At 37.2% G+C, this 17,599-nt stretch overlaps 1 long non-coding RNA gene and 1 pseudogene across 3 annotated transcripts in view; both read left to right on the forward strand.

Moving 5' to 3' along the window:
* The window catches only part of LOC140628191 (uncharacterized), a 30,178-nt gene extending 20,133 nt beyond the window's left edge, over nucleotides 1-10,045 (forward strand). For 2 of the 3 annotated variants that reach the window (XR_012026554.1, XR_012026555.1), the window contains 2 exons: nucleotides 9,574-9,657; nucleotides 9,845-10,045. This is a non-coding gene — a long non-coding RNA (uncharacterized lncRNA). Of the gene's footprint in view, nucleotides 1-2,035; nucleotides 2,090-9,573; nucleotides 9,658-9,844 lie in introns of those variants that run through there. The other variant, XR_012026556.1, reaches the window with a different exon arrangement.
* A 1,689-nt stretch (nucleotides 10,046-11,734) lies between these two features.
* Nucleotides 11,735-12,173, forward strand: LOC140627867 (large ribosomal subunit protein uL24-like; annotated as a pseudogene).
* Nucleotides 12,174-17,599: the final 5,426 nt, after the last annotated feature.

Here is a 17,599-nt window from a genome sequence, read left to right on the forward strand (position 1 = left end):
AAAAAGGGTGAATTATACCTCAATAATCCTAATTTTTTAAAAAATTAAAATGAAGGTACCAGATACTTAATTCTAACTAGTCATAAAATTCTCATTCAATTATTTTGGGAAGACATTTGCCTCTTGATACACAAGATGCTTTAGTACTTTTGGAATAAATGTTTGCTCTGAGTTAGAGAGTATCTTCGAGATCATGAATGATTAATATGGCCTCCTGGTCAAAGATCTCTGCAGATCTCTTGCTGAGAGCTGTATTTCCCGGTCAGTTTCTTTTTAAAGCAATCTCCATTTGGCAAGGGATGTATCTTTATTGGATGCTTCCGAAGTGTTCCAAGCTGAATTGCTTTCAAAATGCAGGACGCAGCCAGCCAGCAAGCTCTTCCTGACATCTTGTAATATGGGAAGACCCGACCTTGTTATCTCCCAAAGAGAATATCCAAGAGCTCAGCCATAATTACCCAACTCTAGAGTCATGCTTGCCCTTTCTTAATGCTAAGCAGACTGCTGCTGAATCAGAAGAAAGCCTGTAGAGGTTTTTCTATTTGAAATGGCAAAAATTTCCAGGGTAAGCATTTAACTGACATGAGCAGGGCTTCCCATCTCAAAATCAATTTGCAACATTTCACTTTTGAAAGGTAAAGGCCAAAGGGATAAGAGCTTGGTTTTTTTGTTTTTTGTTTTTTTGTTTTTTTTTTTTTTGACAGCAGAACTACATTACCTTTTTGATCTAAAGTAGATTTTTAGAATAACAACACATATTTGGATTGAGGATTTCCATTTTTGTTTTAACTTGAGGAAAACGATTTCAACCTTTGCTACATGGTTTTCAAATACTTATTTCTGAAAGCCTTGATAATGGCTGTAATTGAAGTTATATACTTGAAATCCCCAACCATCAAACATTCTTAAGTGAAAGAGTTGACATTTTTATTAGATGTCTAATCTTTACCTTTTTTAAATGCAGCAAGGAGATGAGGCAGTTATATCATAAAATATTTATAAGAAAAAGCCCCAATCTTGAACAAACCTTTTGAGATCTCTCATTAGCAACTGTGACAATCCTGAAACTGGAGACAATAAAATTCCTCTTTTTTTCTTAATCCTTTTCCTTAGACATTTTTAATTTCTTAAAAATTGGTAGGATCTGCATGTGACCAGTTTTCTGCATGTCAATTTCATGTGTTGAGGGAGCACCATTCCTTTCAGTTGAAAGAATTCCATTTCATTCCCGTGGAATGCTTTTCAAATGATTTTGTTAATTCCCCCAGCCACATTCCACAAAATTGGCAATCTCAAAAATGTAAAGCTTCCCTCAGAGTCCTTTGCCAGGCACACAGGAGCTTTAAGACTCAACCAAGCATTGAGACAGTGTTCCCACTCTGGAGAAATGACTGATTGGATGGATTAAATGTGCTTCCGAAGTGATTTCCAAATGGCTATAAAAAAAGAAGGCTAATTAAACATAGTCATTGAAGAGCAGTACTTAACTTGTCAAGCTATACATTATACATTCTTCTCAACGAAGCTATGCTCTGGAATTTTCTACAAAGGAGAGAAAATGAAAAAAAAAAAAAAAAAAAACCTAAACGTCCGGTGAAAAAGCAAAGGTTTAGCACTATGGGACATGAACTGAAACTGAAAGGACTGCAATGTGATCATTTAAAATAATCATTAGGAAGACTTTATGACTATATGGGGACCTTCTTATAATACATTAAATGCAAAAGAAGATTGTTAGGTGATATGCACATTACAATTATAATCATGAAAAATGTATGCTTGTGAACAATAGGAATCTAATAAAATATACAGAATCTTTAATAGCTCTGTTTAAATGAGAAGTATGTGAGTCTTTTTTAAATTTTCTTTAATTCTGTGATTATATTCTCTTTTTAATTTAGAGTGCTTGTTATCTGCACTCTTCTTACTGGAGATAGAAATATGAATTGTGAGTTTCAGTGATGCATTCTGATCACTATGAATTCAATTCAAGCTGCAGTGTTGCCTAGCAACAGGTTAACTTTTCTGCAGTGAAATTCCTCAGTAGCAGCAACCTATGAAGTATCCGATGAGGAATCTCCTACCTTAAGTATACCTTTTATTACCTTGTTGTCATATTCCATTGATTGGGGGAATTTCATAGTAATCATACAAAGATACTAAAGTTTAAAGAGCTGCATTTTAAAATCCACATCCCTGAATGTTCTGCCTTCTGTCTGGAAGAGGAGAATGGAGCAAGGGGCTTTTCTAGATTCTTTTCCAGTCTCTAGTATTCCCCAGATAAGAATAGGGAAGGGAAATGGTGAAAACTTTGATTTCTAATCTTTATGAATGGTAGCTTGACCTGGCTCCAGTCAGATATAATGTTTCCCTTTTTTATTATGAAGAGTTTTTTGAGATATAATATGTAATTTACTATAAAACTCATCCTTTTAAAGTGGTTTTTAGCCTACTTATTTGCACAGTTGTGTAACCATCACCACATTTTTAGAACATTTCTTAAAAAAAAAGAACATTTCTATCACCTAAAAAGAAAACCCATACCCATTAGCAGTCACTCCCCATTTCCCCCCAATCCTTCTCCCAGCTCCAAGCAATCACCAATTTTCTGTCTCTATGGATTTGCCTATTCTGGACATCTTATATAAAGGGAATCATATAATATGTATGATTTTTGTATCTGGCTTTTTGCATCTGGCTTCTTTCATTTAGCATAATGTTTTTTTTAAGATTTTATTCATAGAAACACAGAGAGAGAGAGAGAAAGGCAGAGGGAGAAGCAGGCTCCATGCAGGAGCCCGATGTGGGACTCGATCCTGGGTCTCCAGGATCACACCCCGGGCTGCAGGCAGCACCAAACCGCTGCACCACCCGGGCTGCCTAAGCATAATGTTTTTAAAAGTCATCCATACTATAGCATCTCTCAGTACTTCATTCCTTTTTATTGCCAAATATTATTCCCTTATATGGATATACCACAATCTGCTTATCCATTCATCCATCAACAAACATTTGGGTTATTTCCACTTTTTAGCTACTGTAAATAAGGCTGTTATGAACATTTGTGTACCAGTTTTTGTGTAGACATGTTTCCTTTGCCTTGGAAATACACCTAGGAGTGGAATTGCTGGGTCATATGTGTTCAACATTTTGAGGAAAACTCAAACTATTTTCCCAAGTGGCTGCACCATTTTACATTCCCAACAGCAGTGTATGAGGGTTCCAATTTCTCCACATTCTCACCACCACTTACCATCTGTCTTCTTGATTATAGACATCCTAGTGAGTAGGAGGTGGTATCGTATTGTGGCTTTAATTTGCATTTCCTTGATGGCAATGATGTTAAGCATCTTGTCTAGTGCTCATTGGTCATTTGTTTATTTTCTTTGGAGAAATATCTGTTCAAATTCTTTTTCCATTTTTAAATTAGTTTTTACTATTGAGTTGCTTTTTCTTTCTTTTTTCCTTGTGATACTTGGATTCTTTGTAGAAATGCATTGAGGTCAAGGCCTTCACAGGAACCAAAACACTCAGACCAAAACAGTTACCACCAGTTAGTTAGGGAGGAGAAGAGAGAGCAGTCACTGTACATCAGTGTCAGTGAATGGATACACAGCAGGCCCCAGGGAATGCTCCCGATGAACATGCTCATATCTGTCTGGTATCCTCACATCACTCCTGAAATCAGAATCTTGCTATTCAGCCTCCACAGAGCGTAGTGCCTTCTCTTACTCTCAAAGAGCACTGGGTGAGTGGGGAGGCTCTTTACTGTAAAAAGAAAAGGATGGCCACTGCCACCACCCACCATCCACCGCACCCTGTGGTCAGGTTCTGTGCCTCCATTAGTCCCCACTATTTACCCCAAAGTCTGGAAAACAGTTGACAAATAAATGACTGTAAGGACTTCTTTTTTAAATTTCAGTAACAGTGAGTTGGTTGCTCTTGCTCGCAAATTTCCTTTATGTCCCAATTTTAACATACATATAAGCATTTACTGCTCTGAGCCTTTGCAAATAATTTTAACTATTTAAAGATCATTTTAACATTTTTCAAATAATTTGAAACTAATTTAATCCTCATAACAATTCTGTGAAGTAGGTAATATTACTATCTCTATTTTATAGATGAGGAAACTGAGGCATAGACAGAAAAAGTAACCTGTCCAAGCCAACAGCTGATGAGTGGCAAAGGCAGAGTCAAACTCTGCCTAGCTCCAATCTGTGCTTGTCAACTGCCGTGCGATGCTCCTTTGCCAATTGTGTTTTAATGTTTTGTGGGGTAGGGGGGCAATACTGGAGCCTAGTTCATGTAAAGGCATCCCTTCACAATAGGTTCAAAAAGTCATCCAAAACACAATTTGGGGAAGGAACCCTACCATGAATCGGTTCCTCACATAAAGAATTCTGTGCTAATGCAATCAATGTTGAATTTCATTTTCATATGTTAGCTTTTGCTTTCCTTGAAGTAGGTCACCCATTTGTTGCTGGGAAAATGGTACTCCCTAACCCAGTTTTGCACATAGCCAACATTTTCTAAATGTTGAATGATGTTGAATGAATTAATGAATTAATTCATGTGCAGTGCACAAGACTGCAGGTTGCTTGCCTGGAGCAGGCCTTCCTCCAAAGAGAATCTTGGCTGGCTCCTGGGGACAAGTACAATGTCCTTCTCTCACCATGTACCCAGAGGACAGATGAATCTGCCTCACATTCCTGTTATCCAAGGGCATCACTCAAAACAGAAGCCCTTCTGGTCATCTGAACTCAGCATTTTCATCTCTTAATGCTCTAAATATTCCTTTCCCAGGTATGACCACCCATGGCTCCCCTTCATTCCAAAATCTCTACACTTCCTTCCATTGTAAACAAATTTCCCTTACTCCTCCACCTTCTTCTCTACTCAGACTCTGCCCTAGAGGACACATCTACTTAGAGGCTAGTAGTTCTCTTTCACCTTATATACAATGAGGAGTTTCTCCATTCCTTATGCTTTTCCCACATCACTAGTCTTCCACCTTATTACAAAAATAGTAGAAATTATGAGCAACTTGTCCCAATCCACTGTTACTGTCATCTGTTTATAATACCCTCTTATTCCCCTCATTGCACTTATATACCAACTTTCTCAGCTCTTCCATCCCATCCACCATTTATTTTAGCCATTATCCCCTGATCACAGTTTTTTTCCCCTCTACCCCTAGTCCTGCCTCTGTCCTGTGTCATTTCAGAGTTCAGGGGTTCATCCATCAAATATCCAATATCCCCAGCTTCCTGCATATATTCCTCTCCAAAAACCTTCTCTCTACTAATCATATCAATTAACTGCCATGGCCACACCTTACACATTGTAACCACTAGGAACTGCTTGCTTGCTCTCCCACTCTCTATCTCCCTCCCCCTCTCCCCTCCATCTCTCCCTCCTATAACTCTCTCAATCTCTCCCTCTATTTCTCATCCTAAATTCAGACTTTAATCAGAATGCCTTATCCTTTTTTGTCTCATCTCCAGTTACTCTTGCTATGCTTGTTCTTCATTATCCACAACTCCTATTTTGACTCTATCAGTTATTTGCTCCTTTACTAGCCAGCAATTCGGCCACTGTCTTGCCAATATTATTATTTCTTTATTCCATCTATTCCATCCATCTACTCCACTCTTTACTCTGTATCCTCTCAACAGACTCCATACCAGCCTCCTTACCTCTAGTCTTATTCTCCAATATCAGCTATAGTGACTTTTCTAAAATGCAAATCTAGCCATGGGGTTCCCCCCAATTAAAACTCTCCTATGACTTCTCACCACTCTCAGGATAAAGTCTAAATTCTTTATCTGGTTGGAAAGTCCTTCCTAATTTTATATGTCCCAGAGCTTACCTCTTACCACATCTCACCCCCCAATACACCCCTTTTTATGTTCTAGCCATGTTTCAACTATGTGTCATGGTCCCTGGCAGCTCTCTCTCTCTCTCTCTCTCGCTCTCTCGCTCTCTAGCTCTCTCTCACCCTGTCCCTCTCTTGTCTCCCTTCTTCTCTCTCAGACTCTGCATACTTTGTTCTCTCTGCCTGGAATACTGTCTCCTTCCCTCCCTCTCTTCACCTGCATAACTGTCATTTCTAGAGTCTTTAGTTGTTTCTTCCTCCAGAACACCTGTCTGACCATCTTGCTTCTAGCTTTCCTATAACACCTTGAACTTACCATATTGTGCGAGGTTTCACCCAGTAATGTAAAAAACTATTCCTTGCTACTACCTCTGCTAGACTATAGGCTTCATGAGGTCAAAGACCATGTCTTGTTCATCACCCTATCCATAGCATCTAGCACAGTCTCTGAAACATTGAACAAACATATAAATGAGTTACTGAAGAAAAAGCTTTACCTTTAGGGATATAATTAAAATCAATGCTTCTCATTAATAATATAAGCAGCAACTTTTCTCTGCTGTAATCTTGTACTACCTCAAAAAGTAGTAATGACTCATCTAGCTCATGAAATGCCATAGTAGACACTCTCTACTCATATTCTACCAAACTTCACTACAAGTACCAACTATGTGACTCTGTCTAAGGGATTCCTCTGGCTGCAGGAACATGCCAAAATGTAGAAATGCCAAGGAGTTAATGCCTCTCTGGGAGCAATCCTCAACTGAGGAAGAATGGGGTTTGATGGATAAATACTCCAGCTTTCCTTCCCCTCAAGCAAAATATCTCTGAGGCATACTCATTGCAGTCTCCCAGAGGTCTCCAGCAGGACTGGGCCCCATTTACCCACACCAATAACTTGTTTATTAATACAGCCTTTATTTAAAGGTTTTCTTCTCTGTGTCATTTCCTTATCAGTGTTTCCTGGGATTATCTCCCACATAAACTGTTACACTAAAATTATTTTCAAGGTTTGATTCTGAGATAACCTAACTTAGCTGCTCACCCAGTTCCTTGACTATTCTTCAAATACAGTTTAGCAATCCACAAGCATAAAACACCATATCTCATCATCTGGCCCTGGGACGGTGATTTATTTACAATCTCCATCTGTGGCCATAACCAATTACCTTCAACTTATTTCACTTTTTAATAAAAACTGAATTAGCATTTGACATTATCATTATAGTGGTAATAATAGTAACAAATATAATAATGAGGCATAAATTTTCTAGAGCATTTTCTGTGTGCTAGACACTATTATAAGTGATCATGTGAATTCATTCAAGAATCCTATGCCCTCAATCCTACCCATGATTCCTCCATTATGTCAAATGTATCCTGACCTCCTTTGTCTCTCTATATGACCAGTCAATTCTTGGGGCCATGGCAAGCAGAGTGATAGGATAAACTTAGAGTCCACAATACAGAGCAATGATTCCTCAAAACCACCCTATGGTAGCACAGCTGAGGTCCACATGAGAATTATGGCCAAAAGAAGTCTAGACCAGAATGAAATTAGGCTTCATTCCAGACAAAGACCACCAGGAACACACATAAAATTAAACAAGCTCAGTTTAGTACTCATTGCAGTGAGAAAAATCACCATGGGGAATGTCAGTGAGAGGATACTAGAAAAGATTTATCATAGGAATTGGCCTGTGACAGGTGCTTTGAAGGAGGGTTTGAAGAAGCAGGGCTTTGCTCTAGATTGATTGCTTTCAGGAAGCAGGAGTAATTCTATGATTTAATGTTTTATTTTATTTAAATTTAATTAATTAATTATATATTTTGCTCCTATAACATTGTTCCTATAACATTGGGGTGCAGGTGCCCTTTTAGATAACTATGTTTGTATCCTTGGGGTAAATATCTAGTGGTACAAGTGCTGGGGCATAGGTATCTCTATTTTTAACTTTTTGAGGAAAGTCCATATTGTTTTCTATAGTGGTTATTCCAGCTTGGATTATCACCAGTATATTGTGATTATTCCTGGGATGCAAGTATTTTTCCTGGGCTGCAAGGGTGGTTCAACATCCACAAATCAATCAGTATGATACACTACATTAATAAAAGAAAGTACAAGAACTATATGATCCTCTCAATAGATACAGAAAAAGCATTTGACAAAATACAGCATGCATTCTTTCTTGATTAAAACTCTCCATAGTGTAGGGATAGAGGGAACACATCTCAATATCATAAAAGCCATCTACAAAAAGCCCACAGGGAATATTATTCTCAATGGGGAAAAACTAAGCTTTTCCCCTAAGGTCAGGAATACGACAGGGATGCCCACTTTCACCACTGCTATTCAACCTAGTACTAGAAGTCCTAGCCTCAGCAATCAGACAACAAAGAGAAATAAAAGGCATCCAAATTGGCAAAGAAGAAGTCAAACTCTCACTCTTCACAGATGGCATGATACTCTATGTAGAAAACCCAAAAGACTCCACCCCAAAGTTGCTAGAACTCACAGAGCAATTCAGCAAAGTAGCAGGATATAAATAAAATCAGTGCACAGAAATCAGTGGCATTTCTATACACTAACAATGAGACAGAAGAAAGAGAAATTAAGGAATCCATCTCATTGACAATTGCACCCCAAACCATAAGATACCCAGGAATAAACCTAACCAAAGAGGTAAAGGATCTGTACTCTGAAAACCATAAAACACTGATGACAGAAATTGAGGAAGACACAATGAAATGGGAAAATGTTCCATGCTCATGGATTGGAAGAATAAATATTGTTAAAATGTCTATGCTACCCAAAACAATCTACACATTCAATGCGATCCCTATCAAAATACCATTGACATTTTTCACAGGGCTGGAACATATAATCCTAAAATTTGTATGGAACCAGAAAAGACCTCGAATAGCCAGAGGAATGTTGAGAAAGAAAACCAAAGCTGGTGGCATCACAATGCCAGACATCGAGCTATATTACAAAGCTGTGATCATCAAGACAGTATGGTACTGACTCAAAAACAGACACATAGATCAATGGAACAGAGTAGAGAACCCAGAAATGGACCCTCACCTCTATGGCCAACTAATCTTCAACAGAGCATGAAAGAATATCCAATGGAAAAAGGACAGTCTCTTCAACAAATGGTGCTGGGAAAATTAGACAGCCACATGTAGAAGAATGGACCATTTTCTTACACCACACATGAAAATAAACTTACTATTTTAATAAATCTTATGCAGAAAGAGGGAGGATTAGAATAAAACTAAAGCTGTGATTGGTAAAGAAGCAATAGTCATTCAGATCAGCAGAAAGAGGAACATGTTGGTTCATTTTTGTGGCTTGGGCAATGATCATGTTTTATCTGTGTTCAAACCTGATTATAGAGTGATCTTGTTTATGTTTTGACTAACTGTGACCACTGAGCAGCCTCATCTTATGTTGTTGTTCAGGTAATATTTTATATTCAATAAGAAAACACGATAGCTCAGTTGTGAGTGCCCAGCCAGCTTACAATAACACCAAGGCCCAGCTGATGGTATCGTATCAGACCAGCTGCCAGATGACAGGGACTACTGTTTTTTCTCAGGGCAAATATGCAAAGCTTCAAATTGAAAATGAAAGAGTAATAAATATTGCTTTTGTATACAAGATTCTTTTCTCCCATCTTCTTTCATTGTAGAACTTCAATTTTGTTCTGGGATCCACCCTGCCCCCATGCAGCCATGTTCTTCAGGGGAAGTGAGCACTACTGACCGACTCCAAAGTAAGATCTGTGTGATCTCAGGATAATCCTATTTCCTTTGACAGAGATTGGTTCAAAAACAGACATGTGACCTAATTTTGGTCAATGATTCTTGAGGGGAGGCCTGCTTGGGCACCACTGAAAAGGTTTCTTACTCTTTAGAAAGTGCCACAGGATGACATAGTCTCTTTCCTCTCATTTTTCTCAGCCTGGTGATAATGTCAACATTGAAGACTCAGGAAAAGAAGGTGTTAAGAATTTGAATTAATGATAACAAAGGTGCCAAATCAAGCAACCCTGGAGCCTCCCTATCCTGGCACTTCCAGTTATGTGATTTAATACATTTCTTCTTATAGGAGAATACATTTCCTTTCATATGAGATAATACATTTCCTTTTTCTTTACCCAATTGAGTGAGAATTTTCTGTTACTCACATCAGTGTATTCTTAAAAAGTAGTGAGAATGAAAAAAGATGAAGAGTCAAAGAACTCTTCAAAGAAGAGAGGACAGGATAGAACAACGTTAAAAAGTAAGGCATGTGGTGTAGGAATTCCCTATTGTGTGACAGCTTAAAGGAACTGCAGGTTACCCAACTTGGATGTCATGTGCAAAAACCTCAGTTTTGCCCTTATCAACTATCTAGATTAATCAATGCATCTGAGTTTCTGCTGCATCTACTCTATGGAATCTCAACTTCAGATAAATTCCCCCAATCGTTTCTCCATCCCAGCTTCTAGGCTGCCAAGCACAGCTAGAGGAAATATATGTCATTGTATCAATAGGGTCTACTGTAAATCTAGACTTTCTAAACTCCAAAAGAATATGTTACTTTTAGATCTGAGCCACAAGTTCTGTATACTTCTGTAGGAACCTCGTTGTCTAAAATTACTTTATGTTATAATTAGTATTTTAAATTGAAAAATTAATACTTGCTTCTTGTAAAATAGAGCTCTGCCTTATGAATTCATCTCTCTCTATCTTCATCCATCTTCTGCTTGTTATACCAAATCATAGAGCCATGCCTTTTACCTTGCCAAAGCCAATGCTTTCACCAGTGCTGGCAAACCTGTCCTATCAGCTAAAGAATATAATGCAAAGCAAAATAAGTCAGAGAAAGACAAATTTATTATTTCTCTCATATGTGGCATTTAAGAAACAAAACAGATTAACAAAAGGAAAGAGAGTCAGACAGACAAACCAAGAAACAGACTCTTAAGTATAGAAAACAAACTGATGGTTACCAGAGGTAAGGGTGATGGATGAAATAAGTGGTGGGGATTAAGGAGGGCATTTGTCGTGCTGAGCACAGGGTGATGTATGGAAGTGCTGAATTACTATCCTGAAACTAACATAACACTATGTTAACTATACTGGAATTAAAGTTTAAGAATTTAATTTTTAGAAACCTGTCTTTCTCTCACTCTTCTTTCCTGGACTGTTACAAGAGCCTCTGAACGGTGTTCTCTTACCTCTTTTTCTCCCATCTAATTCAGCCTCCATATGGCTGGAACATTGATCAAATTATGTCAGTTTCCTACTCAAAATCTTCTCTTGACTTCCAAATGCCTATAGAAAAGGATACAAACAATAGGTCTTTTCCCCTCTGTGTCTTTGCTCCTTTTGTTCTCTTTTTCTGTTATGTACTTTTTCCTGCTTCACCGTTGAAGCATTCTTCATGTTTCAAGGCCCAATTCAAAAGTCTCTCCTTCCTGAAGATTCTCCAAAACATCCAGGTAAAATCAGCCAATTCTTTGTGCTCAGGGCCATACATTTCTTCTTTACTTTGGCCCTTATCCTATCACACTGTTAATAAGAGTTATCTGTATCCATAGATATTTATCTCCAGAGCTCTATGATATATTTATTTTTGGTAAGAATCATAAGTTTTATATACCAGAGCACCTGGTACAAGACTACATAAAAAGCCCTCAAAAATATTTTTAAACATGTTTATTAGTACCATCAAATAAAAAGAACACTAACATTTGTTCAGTATCAGATGGCATATCATATAAATAAAACCTATTTGATAAAATTACAAGGAAACATTTAAGTAAGAAATTGTTGGCAACCATCCCTGCAATGCCAGCAACCGAAATGAAGTTCGATCCCTTTGTGACTTCTGACCAGAGCAAGAACCACAAAATCTATTTCAATGTACCTTCCTGCATTCACAGGAAGATTATGTCTTTCCCTCTTTCCAAAGAGCTGAGACAGAAGTAAAACGTTCAATCAATACCCATTTGAAAGGATGATGAAGTATAGGTTGTGCAAGGACACTACAAAGGTCAGCAAATTGGCAAAGTAGTCTAGGTTTATCAGAAAGAAATGTGTCATCTACTCTGAAACAGTACAGCAAGAAAGGTGACTGACATAACTGTCCATGTGGGCATTCATCCTAACAAGGTGGTTATCACTAGACTGAATCTGGACAAAGACCACAAAAAAAATCCTTGAAGGTAAAACCAAATCTCATCAAGTAGGAAAGGAAGAGGGCAAATATAAGGAAGAAACAATGGAGAAGATGCAGGAATAAAGTCTAATCTTTTATATGACTTTAAATAAAAACTGTTAAAATGAAAAAAAATTTTGATGCCTTTGTGAAAAATATAAAATGAATGATTTCATGTTTTTAATACTACAGTCTATAAAACACTATCCATCTATTCCCATCTGCATCATGACACCCAATTTTGCCTCTAGATCTCAAGAATGGGATTCTCAAAACCTGCATCCATACATACATAAGGGCTTAGTCTTATAAATAAGAGCTAGAATCTTGATAACACGGTACACCCTCTTCTTTCTATGTTCTCACCATCCATTAGGATTAAAGAAGAGGTAATTCTGAGTGTGGTGATCAGAAACCAGAGTCTCCTTGTCAGATCCACTATGACTAGGGAAAAGATCTGATCCCTCACCTCATTGCTTTAAAAGCATTGATAATTACCACATCTAAACCCATCAATTATTGAACCCACTAAATAATCTAAACTTAAAATGTTTCATATTTGATACATATAAAATTAGAAAAGATGTATTCATAATGAAAAACAAAATGAAAAGTGGTAAACCGTAATATTTACCATTTATTGAACAGTTAACATAGGCTTGACACACTGTGCCAACATTTTACATAATTTTTCATTTAATCCTAAACAAGTGCAATAGATAAAATCACACCCTTATTGCAAATTAGGAAACTGAGGGTTAGAAAGACTAATTTGCCCAAGAACATGTAGCCACTAAATGTCAGGACAGAAACAGCTATGCCGCAGACCCCAGCACATGCTCTTTGCCATCACTCTATACCACCAGCCCCACAAACAAAAACATTTTTCTTTGTGATGCACTCTGCAAAGAAGTTTCCAAAAGTACATATATGTCTCCTTTGACCAAGGAATTTCAACAGATCAAGAATTCGTTCTAAGAAAATAATCTTTCTTCCCTTTCCAACACCCCTGCTATTTAGAATCTGTTGTGAATAGAGGGACATGTGTCACTTCCAGGTAGATGCAGTGAAAAGTCTGGGCATACATTTCCAGCATCTCTTCCTTTGCCATGATAATTGACCTTGACACATGTTGCAGATGGCAGCTACAATATTGTGAAATCTCTATTATACTAGGTCTCTGAGGACTGTGTGCCCTGACCTCATTGACTCATGATGAACATGCAGTATGAATGAGAAACAAGTACTTATTGTATTAAGCCATATTTGGAGGTCAACTTATCACTGAAACATAACCCAGCCTATCCTGACTAATATAGCTGCCAAATAACAAAAAAAATTAAATAGAAAAAAACCCTTTACATATGAGTTTTTCTTACAACACTAAAAATAGTTAAAATCATAAATGTCTAACAGATAATCAAACTATTAATGCAAATTACCAGATAGTGAGACTGCTACTTAAAATGATTGTGGCAATTATGATATAGTATTAGATGGAGAAAGCAGATTACAAACTGTATCTTCTTTGATGTGCATCCTAAAACAAAGTACCTACATATAGGCATGGGACTGGGACTACAAAAGGATCTGGAAAAAAATAAAAACAGTATTTTCATAAATGATGAAATAAGGAAGTAGGAAAGACATTGTCATTTTATGACTCTGTTTATAAAGGAATGTATTAAAATGGATCCTTTTCCCCTACATATCACATCAAATTAATACTTTCCTTTAAAAAGTACATGTCTTAAAAAAAAATAAAAAATAAAAAATAAAAAAAATAAAAATAAAAAGTACATGTCTTAAAGTAAAATGTTAGAAAACCAAAATAGAAGAGTTGAGGTTGAGAGTTTTAAGTTTATAATACGTTTTTTCATATTTGTAATAAAAAGAAATCAGACCTTGAAATATTAAACATTCATTTCTCTTCATATTGGCTAGTTGTGAAACTATTTCTTCAGGTGAACTCCTTCTTTAGTATTATGGCCCTGCTGAGATAATCCTAAATCCTTTACTGTTATATTCTTTACATTTCTCCTCAGTACAATAGTCACCTGGTCTAATCAGGAAGGCTCAACCATAAAAGACACAATAAACATCCTCAGGAAGAATTCAATTAAATGCAGAAACTAGGTTTTCTAGCTCTTCCTATCACTGAAAAAATAAAATTTACCTAGCTTGTGAACACAAAATATCATTTTAGGTTAGAGTCGCTGTCTGTGTTGCCCTTCTAAAAATGTTAACTGGTTTTTGGCTTTTGAAACAAAATTTGAATTTTCATTTGTTATAATCTTATTTGTTAAACAGCAACAAAAATAGAATGACAAACCCAAGAGGTACAATAAAGGAAATGCTAAGCACAAGACTTGTTTCTCATGTAGCTTCCATAAAATCCATGTGTCATGACTCACTTGCAAATGAAATTACAAGTCACCTGTTTAATTATAAACAGCTGCTATTTCCAATCTTTACCATAAGACAAATTCCTTAACAGTGAATCTTATCCCAAATGGAATGTATGTCTGCATTGGCTTCTTTTTTTTTTCTACTTAAATTCGATTAGCCAACATAAAGTACATACTTAGTTTCAGATGTCATATAGAATGATTTATCAATTGCATATTATAACATCCAGCGCTCATCACATCATGTGCCCTCCTTAATGCCCATCACCCAATTATCCCATCCACCCACCCACCTCTCCTCTTTCAATCTTCAGTTTGTTTCCTATAGTTAAGAGTCTCTCATGGTTTTTCTCCCTCTCTGATGACTTCCCATTCAGTTTTCTGTCCTTTACCCTTTGATCCTCTGATCTGTTTCTTATGTTCCACATATGAGTGAAACCATATAATTGTCTTTCTCTGATTGACTTATTTCAGTCAGCATAATACCCTCCAGTTCCATCCATGTCAATGTATGTGGTAAGTATTTGTTCTTTTTGATGGCTAATATGCCATCTTCTTTATCCATTCATCTGTCGATGAGTATCTCAGTTCCTTTCACATTTTAGCTATTGCGGACATTACTGCTATGAACGTTGGGGTGCACGTGCCCCTTCGGATCACTACATTTGTATTATAGGGGTAAATACCTAATAGTACAATTACTGGGTCGTAGGATAGCTCAATTTAACTTCTTGAGGAAACTCCATACTGTTTTCCAGAGTGGCTGTACCAGCTTGCATTCCCACCAGCAGTGTAAAAGGATTCAATAAGCACTGGGTGTTATACTACATGTTGGCAAACTGAATTTTTAAAAATTTATTTTTTTATAGGGGAAAGCAGAGAAAATGAGTGGGAAAAATCAGAGAGGGTGACAAAACATGAGAGACTCCTAACTCTGGGAAATGAACAAGGGATAGTGGAAGGGGAGGTGGGCGGGAGGATGGGGTGACTGGGTGACAGGCACTGAGGAGGGCACTTGGCGGGATAAGCACTGGGTGTTATACTATATGTTGGCAAATCGAACTCCAATAAAAAATGCATAAAAAACAATAAAATAAAAACTATTTTCATTTAAAAAATAAATACATAAATAAAATTTTTAAAAAGCATTCTCCTTTCTCCATATCCTCCCCAATATTTGTTGTTTCCTGACTTGTTAATTTTAGCCATTCTGACTGGCATGTGGTGACATCTCATTGTGGTTTTGACTTGTATTTCCCTGATGCCAAGTGATGTGGAGCATTTTTTCATGTGTCTGTTGGCCATTTCTATGTCTTCTTTGGAGAAATGTCTGTTCATGTTCTCTGCCCATTTCTTGACTGGATTGTTTTTTGGGTATTGAGTTTAATAAGTTCTTTGTAGATCTTGGATACTAGCCCTTTATCTGATATGTCATTTGCAAATATCTTCTCCCATTCTGTAGGTTGCCTTATAGTTTGTTGACTGTTTCCTTTGCTGTGCAGACACTTTTAATCTTGATGAAGTCCAAATAGTTCCTTTTTTGCTTTTGTTTCCCTTGCCTTTGGAGATGTGTCAAGCAAGAAGTTTCTGCAGCCAAGTTCGAATAGATTGCTGCCTGTGTTCTCCTCCAGGATTTTGATGGGTTCCTGTCTCACATTTAGGCCTTTCATCCATTTTGAGTTTACCTTTGTATGTGGTGTAAGAAAATGGTCCAATTCCATTCTTCTACATGTGACTGTCCAATTTTCCCAGCACCATTTGTTGAAGAGACTGTCCTTTTTCCATTGGATATTCTTTCATGCTTTGTTGAAGATTAGTTGGCCATAGAGGTGAGGGTCCATTTCTGGGTTCTCTACTCTGTTCCATTGATCTATGTGTCTGTACCATACTGTACCAGTTTGAGTCAGTACCATACTGTCTTGATGATCACAGCTTTGTAATATAGCTCGATGTCTGGCATTGTGATGCCACCAGCTTTGGTTTTCTTTCTCAACATTCCTCTGGCTATTCGAGGTCTTTTCTGATTCCATACAAATTTTAGGATTATATGTTCCAGCCCTGTGAAAAATGTCAATGGTATTTTGATAGGGATCGCATTGAATGTGTAGATTGTTTTGGGTAGCGTAGACATTTTAACAATATTTATTCTTCCAATCCATGAGCATGGAACATTTTCCCATTTCATTGTGTCTTCCTCAATTTCTGTCATCAGTGTTTTATGGTTTTCAGAGTACAGATCCTTTACCTCTTTGGTTAGGTTTATTCCTGGGTATCTTATGGTTTGGGGTGCAATTGTCAATGAGATGGATTCCTTAATTTCTCTTTCTTCTGTCTCATTGTTAGTGTATAGAAATGCCACTGATTTCTGTGCACTGATTTTATTTATATCCTGCTACTTTGCTGAATTGCTCTGTGAGTTCTAGCAACTTTGGGGTGGAGTCTTTTGGGTTTTCTACATAGAGTATCATGCCATCTGTGAAGAGTGAGAGTTTGACTTCTTCTTTGCCAATTTGGATGCCTTTTATTTCTCTTTGTTGTCTGATTGCTGAGGCTAGGACTTCTAGTACTAGGTTGAATAGCAGTGGTGAAAGTGGGCATCCCTGTCGTATTCCTGACCTTAGGGGAAAAGCTTAGTTTTTCCCCATTGAGAATAATATTCCCTGTGGGCTTTTTGTAGATGGCTTTTATGATATTGAGATGTGTTCCCTCTATCCCTACACTATGGAGAGTTTTAATCAAGAAAGGGTGCATGCTGTATTTTGTCAAATGCTTTTTCTGTATCTATTGAGAGGATCAAATGGTTCTTGTCCTTTTCTTTATTAATGTGATGTATCACGTTGATGGATTTGTGAATGCATTGCTTCTTTTAACTAGAATCCCAGTTCTGTTTGAGCCATTTGAAGTAAGAGGCAAACTTTGCTTTTCCTTCAGATCAAAATGTTCCCTGTGGAATTCCCAGGTAGTCTTGAAATAGAGCTCTAAATCTGGTTTTACTAGCTCCATAGGAAAAAATAATAATAACCAAAGAAAAACAAACAAGCCTATACAGACGAGGACACTAGGAAACTTCAGTGTCATTGGGATTTAGTTACCCATATAGAT

Source organism: Canis lupus, chromosome X (assembly GCF_048164855.1).
Source record: "Canis lupus baileyi chromosome X, mCanLup2.hap1, whole genome shotgun sequence".
NCBI lineage: Eukaryota > Metazoa > Chordata > Mammalia > Carnivora > Canidae > Canis > Canis lupus.